General features: G+C 51.1%; 1 protein-coding gene across 2 annotated transcripts in view; it reads right to left on the reverse strand.

Annotated features, from left to right (window-relative positions):
* The window catches only part of LOC138349580 (tyrosine-protein phosphatase non-receptor type 4-like), a 263,170-nt gene extending 241,420 nt beyond the window's left edge, over nucleotides 1-21,750 (reverse strand). Inside the window, exons 1-2 of one of the 2 annotated variants that reach the window (XM_069301148.1) lie at nucleotides 21,710-21,750; nucleotides 16,704-16,799 (exon numbers count right to left, since the gene is read on the reverse strand). The gene's annotated coding sequence lies outside the window, so the exon portion shown is untranslated. The remainder of the gene's footprint in view (nucleotides 1-16,703; nucleotides 16,800-21,709) is intronic. The other variant, XM_069300934.1, reaches the window with a different exon arrangement.
* Nucleotides 21,751-22,088: the final 338 nt, after the last annotated feature.

A 22,088-nucleotide genomic window follows, 5' to 3' on the forward strand; every position in this document is an offset into this window, starting at 1 on the left:
GTGCGGCGCCACCACATTGTCACCCACCACATCTTCACAGAAAACGAAAATACCACAACCACTTGATATATCAGGGGTAACTTAACTGACATTTTCTCACACTAAATCACATAACAAGCTCACTGAAAGTTACGAGCATGGACTCTCTGTTTATAGTTTCTAAATGTGCATACATAACCAGACAGACCGTAACGGGTGAATGGGTGTTTCAGTTTCCTGGTGGCCAATACACAGCCTCGTTAGTCCCTCTCTACGGCTCGTAATTATCACAAGATATATCTTTACCCCCATGCGTCATGGCCGACAATCCTCCACACAAACATTCAGCTTCGCTTACAGTCACTTTCTAGACCCTCATTCCTGGTACCAAAGACAAAGACAGTGGGAAAACCACGATTTCAGTCCGGATATCGCGGTCCCCGCCGCACCGTACTCCGCTCTGGACCGCCGCTCAACAATCAATATGGTGGCTGGGATCCAGCTGCCTCTTATACGGTGGGACACGCAGGCGGCCTGGAGGAGAGAGAGGGAGAGAGAGAGACAGAGAGAGAGAGGGGAGGGAGTCACGCGACCTGGGGCAGTGGACGGCACCCGGCGCCGCCACCCCTCCCACACCAAGGGGACACAGATGAATGCGGGCGGGAGAGTTGGTTGTGTGTCGTGGCCCTCCAGAGTTGTCCCAGTACCGGAGACCAGACCTACCCCCCGTCCCCCTGTCCCGAAGGGGCACTTAATGCAAGAAAATACTTTAAAAAGTTATCAAAATGTAAAGTGGGAAGTGAGAGGTGCGAAGCGTGGGGCAGGGAGAGCGCTTGACAGCTTAAGAGTGAGGCAGGGAGTGCGCTTGACAGCTTGAGAGTGAGGCAGGGAGAGAGCTTGACAGCTTAAGAGTGAGGCAGGGAGAGCGCTTGACAGCTTGAGAGTGAGGCAGGGAGAGAGCTTGACAGCTTAAGAGTGAGGCAGGGAGTGCGCTTGACAGCTTAAGAGTGAGGCAGGCAGAGAGCTTGACACATAAAGAGTGAGACAGGTAAGAAGAGCTAAGTTATTGGAAGAATTTACCTAAGTTCCCGGAAGACGATAGTGGCGGTCTTCACGGTATCAAAGGCTAGAGTGAAGTGTGAGAAGGAGGAGGCTACTAACGTCAACACGCCCGCCATAAACACGGTGTCCCGCAATGCTGAGGACGACCCCCAGGCTCCCGCCCTGCTGAGGACGACCCCCCCAGGCTCCCGCCCTGCTGAGGACGACCCCCAGGCTCCCGCCCTGCTGAGGACGACCCCCCCAGGCTCCCGCGCTGCTGAGGACGACCACCCAGGCTCCCGCGCTGCTGAGGACGACCCCCCCAGGCTCCCGCGCTGCTGAGGACGACCCCCCCAGGCTCCCGCGCTGCTGAGGACGACCCCCCAGGCTCCCGCGCTGCTGAGGACGACCCCCCAGGCTCCCGCGCTGCTGAGGACGACCCCCCCCCCCAGGCTCCCGCGCTGCTGAGGACGACCCCCCCAGGCTCCCGCGCTGCTGAGGACGACCCCCCAGGCTCCCGCGCTGCTGAGGACGACCACCCAGGCTCCCGCGCTGCTGAGGACGACCACCCAGGCTCCCGCGCTGCTGAGGACGACCCCCCAGGCTCCCGCGCTGCTGAGGACGACCCCCCAGGCTCCCGCGCTGCTGAGGACGACCCCCCCAGGCTCCCGCACTGCTGAGGACGACCACCCAGGCTCCCGCGCTGCTGAGGACGACCCCTCAGGCTCCCGCGCTGCTGAGGACGACCCCCCCAGGCTCCCGCGCTGCTGAGGACGACCACCCAGGCTCCCGCGCTGCTGAGGACGACCCCCCAGGCTTCCGCGCTGCTGAGGACGACCTCCAGGCCCGTTGGCATGAGGTACCTGGAGCTTTGCAATTACTTTATTCTCTCTCGTATTCTTGAAGATAGCCTCATATTACACCCAAAATTTGCCAGTGCAGGCTACCGAACATATGGCCCTGTATGACTAACCAAAAAGTGTATTATGGCGTGAGTACCTCTTGTACTCACGCCATAATACACTTCAGTACTACATACAGTATACACCTGTAATACTACATACAGTACACACCTGTAATACTACATACAGTATACACCTGTAATGCTACATACAGTATACACCTGTAATACTACATACAGTATACACCTGTAATACTACATACAGTACACACCTGTAATACTACATACAGTATACACCTGTAATACTACATACAGTATACACCTGTAATACTACATACAGTATACACCTGTAATACTACATACAGTACACACCTGTAATACTACATACAGTATACACCTGTAATGCTACATACAGTATACACCTGTAATACTACATACAGTATACACCTGTAATACTACATACAGTACACACCTGTAATACTACATACAGTATACACCTGTAATACTACATACAGTATACACCTGTAATACTACATACAGTATACACCTGTAATACTACATACAGTATACACCTGTAATACTACACCATAATACATCACTAACTAGGGACGCGCCTTCTAATATCTAGGTAGTCAACAGGTCTTAGACTACACATTGCTTTTAGCAGTGATAGTACTATGTGTAGAAGGTAGAATGTGTAGAATGTGCTATGAGAGAGAGAGAGATAGTGAGAGACATGAGGGGGGGAGGGGAGAGAAACCTCCCTCCCTCCCTCATCTCTCCTCACACTCACTCACACAACATGTGAAGGAAGAAGACACCAGAGGAGGAGGAAGGGGATACACAGAACCTATTAGACTTGATCATCATTCAGAACAGGGAAGAGGTTGAGAACTTGAGATCCATCATTGAGTATGCTGCCCCGGCATGGAACCCCAACCTTAAGAAACACAAAACAAAACTTATAAAAAGTCCGATAATATGCAACATGGCTCGTTCCTGAGCTACGAAGAAAGACTGAGGGAACTGGACCTCACTACACTGGAGGAAAGAAGGTAAGGGGAGACATGATTACGATATTCAAGTTACTAAGGGAGATTGACAAAGTAGATATTGAAGCAATGTTCATATGAAGGGAAAAATAAAACCAAAGGTCATAACTGGAAATTGGAAACACATATGACTCACAGGGGTATCAGAAAGGAGTTTTGTAAGTCTTAAAGTCTTAAGAGGAGCGAACTACATGAGGAAGTTGTTGAAACCAATTCGATACATATTTTTAAATGTACATATGATAAGAAAAACAAAGAAAATGAGCCACTGTATTGAACTAATGAGGGGGCAAAAGGCGGGGCTTAAGAGCATGTGCTCGACCCTGCAAGCTCAACTAGGTGAGTACAACACTCACCCAGCGACTTTGCCATGACCAACTTTAATATAACTTAGACAAGTCCCATACAGAACCTTTTGTTCGGTAAGAGCCAGTATAGCCAAGGGTTGTGGCCCTCGCTACCAGCAAGTCGACGCTCCACCACAGTAGTGCCAGTAGAGGCACCACAGTAGTGCCAGGAGCACACAGTAGTGCCAGTAGAGGCACCACAGTAGTGCCAGGAGCACACAGTAGTGCCAGGAGAGGCACCACAGTAGTGCCAGGAGCACACAGTAGTGCCAGGAGAGGCACCACACAGTAGTGCCAGTAGAGGCACCACAGTAGTGCCAGGAGCACACAGTAGTGCCAGGAGAGGCACCACACAGTAGTGCCAGTAGAGGCACCACAGTAGTGCCAGGAGCACACAGTAGTGCCAGGAGAGGCACCACACAGTAGTGCCAGGAGCACACAGTAGTGCCAGGAGAGGCACCACACAGTAGTGCCAGGAGCACACAGTAGTGCCAGTAGAGGCACCACAGTAGTGCCAGGAGCACACAGTAGTGCCAGGAGAGGCACCACACAGTAGTGCCAGTAGAGGCACCACAGTAGTGCCAGTAGAGGCACCACAGTAGTGCCAGGAGCACACAGTAGTGCCAGTAGAGGCACCACAGTAGTGCCAGGAGCACACAGTAGTGCCAGTAGAGGCACCACAGTAGTGCCAGTAGAGGCACCACAGTAGTGCCAGGAGCACACAGTAGTGCCAGGAGAGGCACCACAGTAGTGCCAGGAGCACACAGTAGTGCCAGGAGAGGCACCACACAGTAGTGCCAGTAGAGGCACCACAGTAGTGCCAGGAGCACACAGTAGTGCCAGGAGAGGCACCACACAGTAGTGCCAGGAGAGGCACCACACAGTAGTGCCAGGAGAGGCACCACACAGTAGTGCCAGTAGAGGCACCACAGTAGTGCCAGGAGCACACAGTAGTGCCAGGAGAGGCACCACACAGTGGTGCCAGGAGAGGCACCACACAGTAGTGCCAGGAGAGGCACCACACAGTAGTGCCAGGAGAGGCACCACACAGTAGTGCCAGTAGAGGCACCACAGTAGTGCCAGGAGCACACAGTAGTGCCGGGAGCACACAGTAGTGCCAGTAGAGGCACCACAGTAGTGCCAGGAGCACACAGTAGTGCCAGGAGCACACAGAAGTGCCAGGAGCACACAGTAGTGCCAGTAGAGGCACCACAGTAGTGCCAGGAGCACACAGTAGTGCCAGGAGAGGCACCACACAGTAGTGGTGGCAGGAGAGGCAGCACACAGCAGTAGTGGTGGCAGGAGAGGCAGCACACAGCAGTAGTGGTGGCAGGAGAGGCAGCACACAGCAGTAGTGGTGGCAGGAGAGGCACCACACAGTAGTGGTGTCAGGAGAGGCACCACACAGCAGTAGTGGTGGCAGGAGAGGCAGCACACAGCAGTAGTGGTGGCAGGAGAGGCAGCACACAGTAGTGGTGGCAGGAGAGGCAGCACACAGCAGTAGTGGTGGCAGGAGAGGCACCACACAGTAGTGGTGGCAGGAGAGGCAGCACACAGCAGTAGTGGTGGCAGGAGAGGCAGCACACAGTAGTGGTGGCAGGAGAGGCAGCACACAGCAGTAGTGGTGGCAAGAGAGGCACCACACAGTAGTGGTGGCAGGAGAGGCAGCACACAGTAGTGGTGGCAGGAGAGGCAGCACACAGCAGTAGTGGTGGCAGGAGAGGCACCACACAGTAGTGGTGTCAGGAGAGGCACCACACAGTAGTGGTGGCAGGAGAGGCACCACACAGTAGTGGTGGCAGGAGAGGCAGCACACAGCAGTAGTGGTGGCAGGAGAGGCAGCACACAGTAGTGGTGGCAGGAGAGGCAGCACACAGTAGTGGTGGCAGGAGAGGCAGCACACAGCAGTAGTGGTGGCAGGAGAGGCAGCACACAGCAGTAGTGGTGGCAGGAGAGGCAGCACACAGCAGTAGTGGTGGCAGGAGAGGCAGCACACAGCAGTAGTGGTGGCAGGAGAGGCAGCACACAGCAGTAGTGGTGGCAGGAGAGGCAGCACACAGCAGTAGTGGTGGCAGGAGAGGCACCACACAGTAGTGGTGTCAGGAGAGGCACCACACAGCAGTAGTGGTGGCAGGAGAGGCAGCACACAGCAGTAGTGGTGGCAGGAGAGGCAGCACACAGTAGTGGTGGCAGGAGAGGCAGCACACAGCAGTAGTGGTGGCAGGAGAGGCAGCACACAGTAGTGGTGGCAGGAGAGGCAGCACACAGCAGTAGTGGTGGCAGGAGAGGCAGCACACAGTAGTGGTGGCAGGAGAGGCAGCACACAGCAGTAGTGGTGGCAGGAGAGGCAGCACACAGTAGTGGTGGCAGGAGAGGCAGCACACAGCAGTAGTGGTGGCAGGAGAGGCAGCACACAGTAGTGGTGGCAGGAGAGGCAGCACACAGCAGTAGTGGTGGCAGGAGAGGCAGCACACAGCAGTAGTGGTGGCAGGAGAGGCAGCACACAGCAGTAGTGGTGGCAGGAGAGGCACCACACAGTAGTGGTGTCAGGAGAGGCACCACACAGCAGTAGTGGTGGCAGGAGAGGCAGCACACAGCAGTAGTGGTGGCAGGAGAGGCAGCACACAGTAGTGGTGGCAGGAGAGGCAGCACACAGTAGTGGTGGCAGGAGAGGCAGCACACAGTAGTGGTGGCAGGAGAGGCAGCACACAGCAGTAGTGGTGGCAGGAGAGGCAGCACACAGCAGTAGTGGTGGCAGGAGAGGCAGCACACAGTAGTGGTGGCAGGAGAGGCAGCACACAGTAGTGGTGGCAGGAGAGGCAGCACACAGTAGTGGTGGCAGGAGAGGCAGCACACAGCAGTAGTGGTGGCAGGAGAGGCAGCACACAGCAGTAGTGGTGGCAGGAGAGGCAGCACACAGCAGTAGTGGTGGCAGGAGAGGCAGCACACAGTAGTGGTGGCAGGAGAGGCAGCACACAGTAGTGGTGGCAGGAGAGGCAGCACACAGCAGTAGTGGTGGCAGGAGAGGCAGCACACAGTAGTGGTGGCAGGAGAGGCAGCACACAGTAGTGGTGGCAGGAGAGGCAGCACACAGTAGTGGTGGCAGGAGAGGCAGCACACAGCAGTAGTGGTGGCAGGAGAGGCAGCACACAGCAGTAGTGGTGGCAGGAGAGGCAGCACACAGCAGTAGTGGTGGCAGGAGAGGCAGCACACAGCAGTAGTGGTGGCAGGAGAGGCAGCACACAGCAGTAGTGGTGGCAGGAGAGGCAGCACACAGCAGTAGTGGTGGCAGGAGAGGCAGCACACAGCAGTAGTGGTGGCAGGAGAGGCAGCACACAGCAGTAGTGGTGGCAGGAGAGGCAGCACACAGCAGTAGTGGTGGCAGGAGAGGCAGCACACAGCAGTAGTGGTGGCAGGAGAGGCAGCACACAGTAGTAGTGGTGGCAGGAGAGGCAGCACACAGCAGTAGTGGTGGCAGGAGAGGCAGCACACAGCAGTAGTGGTGGCAGGAGAGGCAGCACACAGCAGTAGTGGTGGCAGGAGAGGCAGCACACAGCAGTAGTGGTGGCAGGAGAGGCAGCACACAGCAGTAGTGGTGGCAGGAGAGGCACCACACAGTAGTGGTGTCAGGAGAGGCACCACACAGCAGTAGTGGTGGCAGGAGAGGCAGCACACAGCAGTAGTGGTGGCAGGAGAGGCAGCACACAGCAGTAGTGGTGGCAGGAGAGGCAGCACACAGCAGTAGTGGTGGCAGGAGAGGCAGCACACAGCAGTAGTGGTGGCAGGAGAGGCAGCACACAGCAGTAGTGGTGGCAGGAGAGGCAGCACACAGCAGTAGTGGTGGCAGGAGAGGCAGCACACAGCAGTAGTGGTGGCAGGAGAGGCAGCACACAGCAGTAGTGGTGGCAGGAGAGGCAGCACACAGCAGTAGTGGTGGCAGGAGAGGCAGCACACAGCAGTAGTGGTGGCAGGAGAGGCAGCACACAGCAGTAGTGGTGGCAGGAGAGGCAGCACACAGCAGTAGTGGTGGCAGGAGAGGCAGCACACAGCAGTAGTGGTGGCAGGAGAGGCAGCACACAGCAGTAGTGGTGGCAGGAGAGGCAGCACACAGCAGTAGTGGTGGCAGGAGAGGCAGCACACAGCAGTAGTGGTGGCAGGAGAGGCAGCACACAGCAGTAGTGGTGGCAGGAGAGGCAGCACACAGCAGTAGTGGTGGCAGGAGAGGCAGCACACAGCAGTAGTGGTGGCAGGAGAGGCAGCACACAGCAGTAGTGGTGGCAGGAGAGGCAGCACACAGCAGTAGTGGTGGCAGGAGAGGCAGCACACAGCAGTAGTGGTGGCAGGAGAGGCAGCACACAGCAGTAGTGGTGGCAGGAGAGGCAGCACACAGCAGTAGTGGTGGCAGGAGAGGCAGCACACAGCAGTAGTGGTGGCAGGAGAGGCAGCACACAGCAGTAGTGGTGGCAGGAGAGGCAGCACACAGCAGTAGTGGTGGCAGGAGAGGCAGCACACAGCAGTAGTGGTGGCAGGAGAGGCAGCACACAGCAGTAGTGGTGGCAGGAGAGGCAGCACACAGCAGTAGTGGTGGCAGGAGAGGCAGCACACAGCAGTAGTGGTGGCAGGAGAGGCAGCACACAGCAGTAGTGGTGGCAGGAGAGGCAGCACACAGCAGTAGTGGTGGCAGGAGAGGCAGCACACAGCAGTAGTGGTGGCAGGAGAGGCAGCACACAGCAGTAGTGGTGGCAGGAGAGGCAGCACACAGCAGTAGTGGTGGCAGGAGAGGCAGCACACAGCAGTAGTGGTGGCAGGAGAGGCAGCACACAGTAGTGGTGGCAGGAGAGGCAGCACACAGCAGTAGTGGTGGCAGGAGAGGCACCACACAGTAGTGGTGGCAGGAGAGGCAGCACACAGCAGTAGTGGTGGCAGGAGAGGCAGCACACAGCAGTAGTGGTGGCAGGAGAGGCAGCACACAGCAGTAGTGGTGGCAGGAGAGGCAGCACACAGCAGTAGTGGTGGCAGGAGAGGCAGCACACAGCAGTAGTGGTGGCAGGAGAGGCAGCACACAGCAGTAGTGGTGGCAGGAGAGGCAGCACACAGCAGTAGTGGTGGCAGGAGAGGCAGCACACAGCAGTAGTGGTGGCAGGAGAGGCAGCACACAGCAGTAGTGGTGGCAGGGGACGCGCCAACATGGAAGATCACAGTAACTTCGGCACGAGATGAGACTTTATAGCGCCCAGTGGGGAAGTCTGGTGAAGGGTTGGGTCAAGACTGGCAGGAAAGTCTCTAATGCTTTACAAGTGGTGCACACTGACCAGTCTAGGCAGTAATGGCAAGAGGCGTCCTCTTCTGGCGTCCACCGGGTGCCATGGACGTGCACCGTCCACCGGGTGCCAGGGACGTGTAGCGTCCACCAGTCGTGGCTCCACAGACAACAGCCTTCTAGATCAAATTATCATAAGACCAGTACAAGAACTCTTGAACCACTACAAGCAAACAACATCACGCAGGTGAACGTGTCCACTTGGATAACGGCGCGGCTCTGGCATTCTAAAATATCGTTTAGATATCGCTATGGCAACCCCTGTAGCTGCCCCATCCTTACCTGGCATATGGGCGGGATATCTTGAGATATCTTGGGATGCCGATATCACCAACACCAGCCTTCAACCGTGTCCAGGTCGCAAGGGCTCGCGTTTCCACACACATCATTCAGATTTACAAAGGAAAAGGTAAAGCAATATTTTGGGGCACACTGTGCCAGGCTTCTACCCTTCGACCAGAAGAAGCCACGGTCAACTGGCTGTCACACTTTTGACCACAAAAGCTGCTCCAAAAGCCAGCAAATTCCCCGCTGGGTTAACGGAGCACGTAAAGACCTAACACTCCGAGACAAGGCTCTGGCCTCCATGAAAGGAAAAGGGGAAGATATCTCCTTGAAACAACAAAAGTAATTATTAAAAGGTAGAAAGCCCTGCCTGAAAGAGGACCTGGGCGTGGAGACAGCCCCGAGACTAGCACCAGAGGCTCACAAGTACGGTATAGCATACATGGAACTACTGAACGTTGTATTTAGTATATAATGTACTGCCGAAAGTAGTATTTAGGAGCGTGAGGAAGGAGGCCTCCAGAGTACTGTCCACGACATATGAGTGCCTCACCCGAGCGCTCGAGCCAAACTTATAAATCTGGACATATACAACGAGGCGCCTACCAGACTACCAAAGATATCAACACGGAATACATATAGAAAAAAACTACATATAATATTCTCATTAGAACTGATACGATTGGCAACAATGATGATTACTGTAAGGCTGGGTACCTCGTGGGGGGGAGGGGGGCTATGAAGATAATAATATACCTCAGAAGACCTATTTATGTCCACCCAAAGCTCTTATGTCTAACCTTGGCATGAACCACTCCAGCGATCATCCGTTTATTATGCTTCCCGGTAATTATAAATCTACAGCCAGGTCTTTCCCCAAGTTCAGCTTATCTACTCACATCCACTGTTTCTTTCTTGTTCTCTTGTCTCGGAAGATTTAAGCGACATATACGGTAGCCTACAGCAAGGACGAGTCACGGGCATCACTTCACCCCCACCACAGTGTTGTGGTGGAGGCTGACTCCATACACAGTTTCAAATATAGATATGATAGAGCCCAGTAGGCTCAAGAATCTGTAAACCAGTTGATTGACAGTTGAGAGGCGGGACCAAAGAGCCAGAGCTCAACCCCCGCAAACACAACTAGGTGAGTACTCACAAAAGCAGATATACAGCAGACATCGGAGGTGGAAGTCACTGGGGTAAATATCCTAGCTTTGCCATTTGTGTTTATAGAAATTAGTTTTGAGTGAACAAATCCACAAGGGCCGTGACGAGGATTCGAATCCTCGTGACGGCCCTTGTGGATTTGTTCACTTGATGCATCACGCTATTGTGGTTTGTGTGTGTAGTTTTGTGTTGTGGGGGGGGGGAGGAGACACCCTGGAGGTCACCACTTGTTATTTTTCTGCGCGGGCCCTAAGTCTCTGGCTGACCCACTAAGTATTATTTGTTTCTTGTTTCTGTTTTAATTAGGCGGAGTGTGAGTATGACTCGTATGGTCGCTTCAGTAACATTATGCCCCATGTGTTTAACAACTTCTGCTCTGTTGAATCTTAGTTGAAATCTAACTGGGTTTGTAACTCTGCACTGTTGACCAGCACTGCCAACACTGCTGGGCTATCTTCTGTTGATGCTCCAACCACTGGGAGTGGTCGGTATGGCGACGGCCTCGCTCCTTGCAGGTCGGCGTTAAATCCCCGATGGTACAAATGGATGGACACCGTTCCTTCTCTCCATCAACTCCTATCCCATCCTATCTTCCCATCGTATCCCCCCATGCTATACAGCCATACCGGCTTAACGTTTTCTCATTATTTCCTATCCATTCATTCAGTAACCGACATAAAGAAAGTCAGTGAGAGGACGAGAGCTAAAGCTCGACCGTGTAAGCAAGTCCCGGCCCCCGGAACAGAGAGACGAGGCAGAAGAGGGTCAAGACCTGTCCTGAGTCTTGATCGTCTTGAGAAATAAGTAAAGAATGAGAGGTAGGAGGGAGGAGCAGGACGCTGAGGGATCAATGGGTCGCCACACACTGGCCAGTTGTGCCCCAACACCACAGTTATGGCACCTCATGGCTCGCCAGGTGCCACGTCCTCACACTCACTGCCAGTCACACTCTAACACTACACGCCTCTCATACCTACACTGCTTATGGGATAATTGTGTGTGAAAAGGGGGGGGGGTGTAAAGGGAATAGGAGTATGGGAGGGGCGTGTGGGGGTTGTGAGAGGCATGTGGGAGGGGTGTGTGGGGGTTGTGAGAGGCATGTGGGAGGGGTGTGTGGGGGGATGTGGGAGGCGCGTGGCAGCGTTAGGTCAGTCTTGAGACGTGGAGAACAGTGAAGGTAATAAGAAACAAGCAGCAATCACCTTTAGTCTTCTCTATTGTGGTAACAGTTGAGGTGCCCTTTCACTCACACTTTCTTCTGAGAGAGAGTACTCACCTAGATGTTTTTCAGGGGTTAAGTTCTGGCTCTTTGGTCCTTCCTCTCAACCGTCAATCAATTGATGTACAGGATCCTGAGCCTATTGGGCTCTATAATATCTACATTTGAAACTGTGTATGGAGTCAGCCTCCACCACATCACTGCCTAATGCATTCCATTTACTAACTACTCTGACACTGAAAATGTTCTTTTTAGTATCTCTGTGGTTCATTTGGGTACTCAGCGTCCACCTGTGTTTCCTTGTGCGTGTACCACCCGTGTTAAATAATCCATTATTGTCTACCCCTGTCAATTCCCCTGAGACTTTTGTATGTGGTGATCTTGTCTCCCCCGGGCTCTTTTGTCTTCCAGCGACGTGAGGTGCAGTTCTCTCAGCCTTTCCTCGAAACTCATGCCTCTTAGTTCTGGGACTAGCCTAGTGGCATACTTCTGAACTTTTGTGTGTGTGTGTGTGTGTGTGTGTGTGTGTGTGTGTGTGTGTGTGTGTGTGTGTGTGTGTGTGTGTGTGTGTGTGAAGGAAGAAGTGGGAGATGAAGAGGAGGAGGAGGAAAATGAAGAACAAGAAAATGATTAGAAGATGAAGAGAAAGATTAAGACAAAAAAAAGACTTCACAGATGACATTGACATACTGGAAATGAAGTATGACTCTTTAATGACATTGAAGAGCCACGTGCTTAACCTATCCCTCAGGGCAGTCAGGGAACACACAGCCCTATGACACCTCTCACACCTGCTTGACAGCTGCGGCTGCAAAACCTTATACAAAGTCACGGGGATGTACAGGAGTGTGACGGAGCCAGAGACAACATACTCAGCCCCAGGGGCCAGATTCACGAAGCAGTTACGCAAGCAATTACGACCTGTACATCTTTTCTCAATCTTTGGCGGCTTTGTTTACAATTATTAAACAGTTAATGAGCTCCGAGTCACCAGGAGGCTGTATATAACAATAACAACAGTTGACTGGCAAGTTTTCATGCCTGTAAACTGTTTAATAAATGTAACCAAAGGCGTCAAATATTGATATAAAATGTACACGTTCTTAAGTACTTGCGTAACTGCTTCGTGAATCTGGCCCCTGGATTCCAGAATTCAATGTCAAGGGTTCAGTTACCTGGCACACAGGTCCCCAATATCCTGGGCGACGGAGCCTAGACACCGGTGACCAGTGTGCGACAAGAGCAGCGCCTCGACCTGCACTCAACAGCTGTGGCACAAAACACATATCAGAACACAACACCTTACAAAACAGATGAAACTTTAAGACTGAACCACCACCCCCGCCAGGTGGCGATGGTGGCGCCGCCAGGTGGCGATGGTGGCGCCGCCAGGTGGCGATGGTGGTGGTGGCGCCGCGGCGCCAGGTGGCGATGGTGGTGGTGGTGGTGGCGATGGTGGCGATGGTGGTGGGGAGGGTCTTAAGTCACTACCTTTTGCGGTGACCATGATGGAGCAAGTCCTCCAAGATGCAGGAGTCTTCCAAGATGCAAGAGTCCTCCAAGATGCAAGAGTCCCTAAAGGTGCAAGAGTCCTCTAATTTAGAATATATATATGTACTTGACTAGGCCTAAGAAACTTGTTGCCATCTTCCTCTAGCACTTAACAAAATAAATTGTACGAAACGTTCCTTTGTACATCGGTTCCTTTGTGACGTTTCCGGCCATAGCAGCCATAAGTATTATTATTATCAGACGGCACTAGACCGTGTCAAGATGTGGCCCCCCAGGGTGCTGTACGTGGCTCCCCAGGGCGCTGCACGTGGCCCCCAGGGCGCTGCACGTGGCTCCCCAGGGCGCTGCACGTGGCCCCCAGGGTGCTGTACGTGGCTCCCCAGGGCGCTGCACGTGGCCCCCAGGGCGCTGCACGTGGCTCCCCAGGGCGCTGCACGTGGCCCCCAGGGTGCTGTACGTGGCTCCCCAGGGCGCTGCACGTGGCCCCCAGGGCGCTGCACGAGGTCCCAGGGCGCGACACGTGTCCAGCACTCACTGGTATAGCCCAGACGGACAAAGCTGTACCATCCACTATCACTGACTATTGATTTGTTCTAAATAGCACCCATAGAGAACGGCAGCCTCCCCCCCTCCACCCACACGGGGGTGAACGACTAACACATCAAGCAAAACAACTTCCACCCCAGCCCCTCCTCTCCCCACCCCAGCCCCTCCTCTCCCCACCCCAGCCCCTCCTCTCCCCACCCCAGCCCCTTCTCTCCCCACCCCAGCCCCTTCTCTCCCCACCCCAGCCCCTCCTCTCCCCACCCCAGCCCCTCCTCTCCCCACCCCAGCCCCTCCTCTCCCCACCCTGGGAGTTCTTCTACTCCCCAAGCCCGGCCCGAGGCCAGGCTTGACTTGTGAGAGGTTGGTCCACCAGGCTGTTGCTTGGAGCGGCCCGCAGGCCCACATACCCACCACAGCCCGGTTGGTCCGGCACTCCTTGAGGGAAACAATCTAGTTTTCTCCTGAAGATGTCCATGGTTGTTCCGGCAATATTTCTGATGCTCGCTGGGAGGATGTTGAACAACCGCGGACCTCTGATGTTTATCCAGTGTTCTCTGATTGTGCCTATGGCACCTCTGCTCTTCACTGGTTCTATTCTGCATTTTCTTCCATATCGTTCACTCCAGTACGTTGTTATTTTACTGTGTAGATTAGGGACCTGTCCCTCCAGTATTTTCCATGTGTATATTATTTGGTATCTCTCTCGTCTCCTTTCTAGTGAGTACATTTGGAGAGCTTTGAGACAATCCCAATAATTTAGGTGCTTGGGTGTGGCCAGTGGGAGCACTGGGTAGGTGGGCGTGGCCAGTGGGAATACAATATAGGAGAAAGTGTGGGGGAGGGGGGGAGCGTCGACGGGTTCTTGCACAATATTACACCCGGAGGCCGCCAACACAAGTCAAAATATTTTCTTGTCTTCTGTCTGAGGACTGTAATGAAGGTGAGGCTGGCCTCGGGTGTCTTCACGCCAGGCACTGGTGGGTTGAGGCGGGCCAGGGATCAGGGTGCCACCAGGCAGCACCAGCGTCACTACACCTCACACTGGTCATCAAGGGTCACCAGTCTCGCCGAGGTCACCCGAGACATCGACCCCCGTGCAGGAAGGTGAAGGCGGGAGGACTCCACATGACACAACCAGCCAGGGTTCGCGACCACTTCACCTGACGTGAGCAAGACCGCGCACGGCAAGTTTCTAGTCACTGTGGAAGAGGTGAACAAAAAAATCTGCTGAAGGAACGTTACCTTGAGGTTACCTTGAGATGATTTCAGGGTTTAGCGTCCCCGCGGCCCGGTCGTTGACCAGGCCTCCTGGTTGTTGGACTGGTCAACCAGGCTGTTGGACGCGGCTGCTCGCAGCCTGACGTATGAATCACAGCCTGGTTGATCAGGTATCTTTGGAGGTGTTTATCAAGTTCTGTCTTGACCACTGTGAGGGGTCGGCCAGTTATGTCCCTTATGTGTAGTGGAAGCGTGTTGAACAGTCTCGGGCCTCTGATGTTGATAGTTCTCTCTTGAACACAGTGAGGGGTCGGCCAGTTATGTCCCTTATGTGTAGTGGAAGCGTGTTGAACAGTCTCGGGCCTCTGATGTTGATAGAGTTCTCTCTCAGAGTACCTGTTGCACCTCTGCTCTTCAACGGGGGTATTCTGTACATCCTGCCATGTCTTCTGGTCTCATGTGATGCTATTTCTGAGTGAAGGTTTGGGACCAGCCCCTGCACTATACTACTACTATGTAAGGGAGTACTCGTACCCTGTACGGGGAGTTAACACGTGCAGTGTTCTAAAAGAGGAAGTTGTGTAATTGTTGTTGTTTAAGATTCGTTACCTGGAACAAAAAGTTCCAAGTAGCACGGGCTATGGTGAGCCCATTGATTAAGCTGTGGAAGCCACCTCCATCCACAACTTTAAGGACAGTTTCGACAAACAATTGGAAAGTCAGAATAGTTAAGTTGAAAAGCAACAGCCACACGGCTATAGGAGGCGGGGGATGAGGAGCTAGACCTCACTTCCCCTTAGACACTGAGAGGAAAGTACTGATAGGTAGGTAACACAAGGAGAAGAAGGAGGAGGAGGAGGAGCTCTAGCCTCACAGGGAACAACAATAAGGGGAAACAAACAGTGCCCCCCCCCCCACAACTAAAGACGCCCTCCCTCCCCTCTCTGTCGTTATCTGCCACACCAATTATCTTTTATTTTCTCCTGTAATTAAGCTGTCTTCCTCTTGTTATGAGAGTTCCTTACTAAACTGTCAGGCCATTACTGGTAATATGGAGTTCCTTGTACACCGTTTACACGGGCCCGCCCTACCTGAGGCTTTGTTATATGATTGTCGCTATCATTCTTGTAGAGGTGTGCTACCTGCTTGATGGAGTTCTGGGAGTTCTTCTACACCCCAAGCCCGGCCCGAGGCCAGGCTTGACTTGTGAGAGTTTGGTCTAACAGGCTGTTGCTTGGAGCGGCCCGCAGGCCCACATACCCACCACAGCCCGGTTGGTCCGGCACTCCTTGAAGAAAACTATCTAGTTTTCTCTTGAAGATGTCCACGGTTGTTACGGCAATATTTCTTATGCTCGCTGGGAGGATGTTGAACAACCGTGGACCTCTGATGTTTATACAGTGTTCTCTGATTGTGCCTATAGCACTTCTGCTCTTCACAGGTTGTATTCTGCATTTTCTTCCATATCGTTCACTCCAGTACGTTGTTATTTTACTGTGTAGATTAGGGACCTGGTCCTCCAGTATTTTCCAGGTGTATATTATTTGGTATCTCTCTCGTCTCCTTTCTAGTGAGTACATTTGGAGAGCTATGAGACAATCCCAATAATTTAGGTGCTTTATCGCGTCTATGCGTGCCGTATATGTTCTCTGTATTCCCTCTATTTCAGTAATCTCTCCTGCTCTGAAGGGGGAAGTGAGTACTGAGCAGTACTCAAGACGGGACAGTACAAGTGATGGTGGGGAGGGAGGGGGGGGACAACACGTCAGCAACTATAAGGTTGAGTTTAGGCCACGGTTGAGGAGTCTAGCTAGCAGAGAAATCACATTATTGTGATATATCAATGAGAGAATCGACAGGAGCTGTTTTGAGGATTCGAACCTATGCACCGGGTATTCCCAGATGCACCCTCTAGTCCACTACGCCACGACATGGTCAAAAGAATGGCAACCTGGGGTACTACTGCACCCACGAGGATTCCCGAGGCTTCCCCCTGGTGGCGCTCCTGGAGGTATATACAGTGTTCAGAACGTCTTACATGGCTCTTTAAAATCAACAATAACAAGGTAGTGATGGGAGACTTGCTTGTGGCGTCTGGCATCTTGATACTGACCTCCGACTCCGTGTTGGTGTGAGGCGTCAGTTTGGTGGTTGATGAATGACCTCACGTGACCTCAAATGCCCACATCCTCTCCGGAGTCGCCGAGGCCTGTTGGTCAAGAGTCAGTGTCATGGCGGGGCCCCAGAGTTGAGTTCCGGCAATCTATAGCAATATGTTCACTGTCAGTGGCGGCGCGTTAGTGAGCAGGCACCACGCAAGCAGACACAAGCAGGCAGACACAAACAAGGGGAACAACAAGCAGGCACACTAAACAAGGTAGTTTACAATACCAGTACACATAAAGGCAGGTCACAGGTCCAGCAGACATTACCCACACGAGCCAGCAGCACTACACACCAGTACTTATGTTTTAACAATGAGACAAATAAAAAGCAAAATTATATATATATATATATATATATATATATATATATATATATATATATATATATATATATATATATATATATATATATATATATATATATATATTTTTTTTTTTTTTTTTTTTCAGGCACAAGCAGAAGTGGCGAGGAGAGGTGTAATATATGAGGGAAGCCAAACCATGCAACACTACATTTGTGTGAGTCAAAACACTCATTTCACTTATGGTAAAAGGAGAAATGCTTGGAGTGACTCTGTACACATGCGGCTCAGGCTTGGGTACAAATATTACTGGCAATGTGGTACAGGTGTTAATGATAATGACACCAAGTGTAAACTATGTGTTATGTTAAGGTCTCACACCCTCACCCATTATGTTATTGATTGTCCCTTGATTAATGTATATAAAAACACTGAGATAAAGAACTGTTTCTGGACAAATTGCCTGGATGAGTCACAACGGAAAGGTTGATGATATTCTGGAGAGATATAAGAATTTTGCACCAAGATTGTAACATTGTTGAATTGTCTGAATGTCTATTGCAAATGGTCTGTGTGCCTAGTCATGAAAGAGTGAGTGTGTGTGTGTGTGTGTGTGTGTGTGTGTGTGTGTGTGTGTGTGTGTGTGTGTGTGTGTGTGTGTGTGTGTGTGTGTACGTCTAGTAACATACTGCATGTGTATAGGAAGAAATGTATATGTTTATCACTCAGAATGTTCGGTAATATGAGTGTTGTTTGTGATGTGTGTCTATATATGTATGAACATGTTGTACTGAACGGGGGTGAGAATAGCTTGAGCTACCTCATCCCTTTGTGTGTATTTATACCCCAATAAACTTATTTCAACTTCAATTTCAAACAGCAGAGCGTATTCAACCGCTGTTGAAACCATCCTACCATTCAACAAACGCTACCACGTTAAGGAAATTATTATGAAGGGAAACAGGTACCCCCTCCCCCCACACACATTATTTGAGGGACCAAAGAGTCAGACCTCAACGCCCGCAAGGACAACTGGATGAGTACTCACACACACACCACACACACACACACACACACACACACACACACACACACACACACACACACACACACACACACACACACCACACACCACACACCCCCCCACATACACCACACACCCCCCCACATACACCACACACCCCCCACATACACCACACATACACTACACACACACACACACACACACACACACACACACACACGCACACACACACACACACACACACACACACACACACACACACACTCACACACACACCACACACACACACACACACACACACACACACACACCACACACCCCCCCACATACACCACACACCCCCCCACATACACCACACATACACTACACACACACACACACACACACACGCACACACACACACACACACACACACACACACACACACACACACACACACACCTCGAAGGTCAAGCAGTAACACGCTTCTACACACCTTCAAGATTATCTAAAAAAAAATCCTATATTAATTAAATGGGATTTTTCTTATCTCAATACTTGTTTGCACTTCTAAAAACACAGATTTACTTACATTTTTAATCATGAATAATAATAATAATAATAATAATAATAATATTAATATTGTAATAATAATAATAATAATAATAATAATAATACACAGAGAAATCACATTATTGTGATATATCAATGAGAAAATCCACAGGAGCTGTGATGAGGATTCGAACCTATGTACCGGGTATTCCCAGATGCACGCTCTAAACCACTACGCCACGACATGGTCAAAAGAATGGCAACCTGGGGGTACTACTGCACCTACGAGGATTCCCGAGGATTCCCCCTGAAGCCCACTCAGGGTTTCACACGATTCCTCCCGCCACCATGTCGTGGCGTAGTGGACTAGAGGGTGCATTTAGGAATACCCGGTACATAGGTTCGAATCTTCATCAGAGCTCCTGTTGATTTTCTCAATAATAATAATAATCTGTATTATTATTATGGAACCTGTAAGACTATTTCCCCCCTGCACAGCCAAGTGTAGTGCGGTGTAAGCGTTGGGTCCGTCCCCACTGCCCACTAGACCCGTGTATATATATATCCTCGTTAGATCAAATCACCTCGTGATAAATTTGGTGACTGATGTTTTGTGCCTGAAGAGTTTGGGGGCGCGGGTTTGATCCTTTTGTAAGGCCTCAATGTCTGATCACAGACACATCACGGACTTGTGGTTTGATAGTGTTGTGGCATGTTGCGTGTGACCGCTGTACCCAGTGGTCTTGGTGTCTCGCCATACTCGTACACCCGGAGTCGAGGGGACCTGGATGAGGTTCTGGCAGTTCAGCTACTCCCCAAGCCCGGCCCTTGACTTGTGAGAGTGCTCAACCTGAGTGTTGCTTGCAGCGGCCCGCAGGCACACACTACAACCCGGTTGGTCCAGCACTTCTTGCAGAAAACTCCTTTTTTCTTAAAGACTTCCACTTTTGTTCCGGCAATATTATCTAAACTTGCTGGAAGGATATTGAACAACAGTGGGCCGCTAGTGGTCAGTGTTCTCTGATTGTGCCTATGGCATCTGTACTCTTCACTGGCTCAATTCTGTATTTCATTCCATATCGCTGTACTCCAGTATCTTGTAATTTACTGTGTAAATTTGGTACCTGGCCCACCAGTATTTTCTATGTATATATTATGTGACACCTCTCCCGTCTCCTTTATACAAAGTACATTTTGAGAGCCTTGAGGCGGTCCCAATAATTAAGATGCTTTATCTTACCTATGCATGCCGTAATGTTCTCTGAATTCCTTCTATTTTAGCACTCTCTCTCCTGCTCTGAAGGGAGAAGTGACCATTGCGCAGTACTCAAGACGGGATAGTACAAGTGACTTGAATAGTATAACCATTGTGATGTGATCCCTGGATTTGAAGGTTCTCGTAATCCATCCCATCATTTTTCTGGCTGACGCAATATTTGCTTGGTTATGCTCCTGAACGTTAGGTCGTCAGACATCATTATTCCCAGATCCTTTACATGTTGCTTTCCTACTATGGGAAGATAAACTTTTCATAGCTTACCCAACCACTTCGACTGGTCGGCAGAACGGCAGCCTCGCTTCTTACAAGGTCGGCGTTCGATCCCAGTGGTCCAATGTGTTAGACAACATCCCTTCACTCTGTTCTCATGTCTCATCCATGTGATATACTCCTCCAGGTCACATTCCTACGCTGGGGATTTCACTTCCTCCACCATTTCGAATTGTCATCTAGTAATATTTTCACCATTACAATTTTACAGTGGGAATGATTTAAACAACTGATGGAACTAAATTGTTTTATTAATCGCCATTACGTGAAAAATCTTATTTCTATGGACCATAAAAGTTCCATTTGATTTATTGGACGTTTTATTCATACATGAGGCTGCTGGCAGCCTCGTGTATGAATACAACTGACGTATGATCAACCACAGTCTAGTTGATCAGGTCTCCATTGAAGGTGCTTGTTAACTTCTCACTTGAACACTGTGAGGGGTCGGCCAGTTATGTCCCTTATGTGTAGTGGAAGCGTGTTGAACAGTCTCGGGCCTCTGATGTTGATAGTTCTCTCTTGAACACTGTGAGGGGTCGGCCAGTTATGCCCCTTATGTGTAGTGGAAGCGTGTTGAACAGTCTCGGGCCTCTGATGTTGATAGTTATCTCTTGAACACTGTGAGGGGTCGGCCAGTTATATCCCTTATGTGTAGTGGAAGCGTGTTGAACAGTCTCGGGCCTCTGATGTTGATAGTTCTCTCTTGAACACTGTGAGGGGTCGGCCAGTTATATCCCTTATGTGTAGTGGAAGCGTGTTGAACAGTCTCGGGCCTCTGATGTTGATAGAGTTCTCTCTCAGTGTACCTATTGCACCTCTGCTCTTCAACGGGGGTATTCTGCACATCCTGCCATGCCTTCTGGTCTCATGTGCTGTTATGTCTGTGTGCAGGTTTGGGACCAGCCCCTCTATTATTTTCCAAGTGTCAATTTTATGTCTCTCCAACCTGCGATTTGGGGAATACAGATTTAATTTTAATCGGTTAATATAAATCAGATGTTTTATTAGTTTTTTTGGGTGGATTCTAGAAGTAAAAGATCTGCACGTTCTCCAGGTCAGAAATTAATCCAGCTTTGAATGAAGCTGTGGGCGTGCAACAATACTTCCCCCCTAATGAGCACAAGTGCCATTCGTCTGGTATCTCTTGTTTGAAGGGTTCTTGTTATCCAACCAGTCATTTTCTTTGTACCTGAGACAGCTACTCTATTATGTTCTTTACAAGTAAGGTCTTCCCACGTGATTACTCCCAAATCCTTTACATTCTCTTTTCCTTCAATAAATGAATTTTCAAACTGGTTAGGCAAAATAGTTTCATTTTTTTACCCCTGCAGCAAATAAGAGAAAACGGGCCACACCACAGTGCCCGGACGACACGCGAATCAGCCAACGCCACAAATCAATATTAACGCAAGAAGCCACTCAAGCCAAGCCAACCGTGAGACACAATGCACAAGACATGCAAGCCAAGACAGACACGGCGGCGGGAACACCACCAACACACACCCACCACAAGGTGTTGCGGGGGAGCCTATAGTGTCTTCTTACCTCTTACGCGCTGGCCGCCCTCATCCTCCTCCAGCGTGGCGCACGCCTGTCAACAACAACACCTTGTTAATTGATCACTGGTCACAAATACATCCTGGCTTTATCCTAAATATGGCTCTATCCTAGACATGGCTCTATCCTGGACATGGCTCTATCCTGGACTGTCTTTATCCTGGACATGGCTTTATCCTGGACATGGCTCTATCCTAGACATGGCTCTATCCTGGACATGGCTTTATCCTGGACATGGCTTTATATAAGGAATCCATTGGTAAAAAAAATGGAGGCCTTTTACAATCAAATATTAGCATCAAATTAATACAGTTGATAAAGATAATTAATATAATTTGAATAAAGAAATTATTATTTAAGTGATGCA

The sequence above is a fragment of the Procambarus clarkii genome, chromosome 1, assembly GCF_040958095.1.
Source record: "Procambarus clarkii isolate CNS0578487 chromosome 1, FALCON_Pclarkii_2.0, whole genome shotgun sequence".
Lineage (NCBI taxonomy): Eukaryota > Metazoa > Arthropoda > Malacostraca > Decapoda > Cambaridae > Procambarus > Procambarus clarkii.